Source organism: Triticum aestivum, unplaced genomic scaffold, assembly GCF_018294505.1.
Source record: "Triticum aestivum cultivar Chinese Spring unplaced genomic scaffold, IWGSC CS RefSeq v2.1 scaffold37836, whole genome shotgun sequence".
Lineage (NCBI taxonomy): Eukaryota > Viridiplantae > Streptophyta > Magnoliopsida > Poales > Poaceae > Triticum > Triticum aestivum.
In genome coordinates, this window is record NW_025301498.1 from 173 (window position 1) to 762 (window position 590).

The window sequence follows — 590 nt, forward strand, 5'->3', positions numbered from 1 at the left end:
GGGGTGGAAAAAACTCGTGTTGCTGCGGTATGGAGGGAGGGGTGGAAACCGTGGAAAACTCGTCTCCGTGATTGAGCGGGAGAGTAAGTAGTATAGGACATTATCCATTGTTACGGAACGGTTGTAATGGTAGTGAGAATGTAGAATCGTCTTTGGAGCGGACCTGGGAGTGGCAAGCATAAGGGACGAAGACGGGGAAACATGTCGGATGCGATCATACCAGCACTAAAGCACCGGATCCCATCAGAACTCCGAAGTTAAGCGTGCTTGGGCGAGAGTAGTACTAGGACGGGTGACCTCCTGGGAAGTCCTCGTGTTGCATTCCTTTTATAATTATTTTTTGCGCCTTGTGACAAACATGTCGCACGTGCGCGATATATATTAATCCCGTTATATTATGTTTGACGTTTGCGATATGTTTAAGCTCGATGCTCATTGCTCGCGCGTCTTGGGGCGGCTTTGTGGCGCGAAGAGCGCGTTCTGAAAGGGGTGGAAAAAACTCGTGTTGCTGCGGTATGGAGGGAGGGGTGGAAACCGTGGAAAACTCGTCTCCGTGATTGAGCGGGAGAGTAAGTAGTATAGGACATTAT

General features: G+C 49.7%; 1 non-coding gene across 1 annotated transcript; it reads left to right on the plus strand.

Moving 5' to 3' along the window:
* The first annotated feature begins 206 nt into the window (after positions 1-206).
* LOC123179357 (5S ribosomal RNA) lies at positions 207-325 on the plus strand. The gene has a single exon (XR_006490306.1). It is a non-coding gene; the product is annotated as a 5S ribosomal RNA (ribosomal RNA).
* The last annotated feature ends 265 nt before the right edge of the window (positions 326-590 follow it).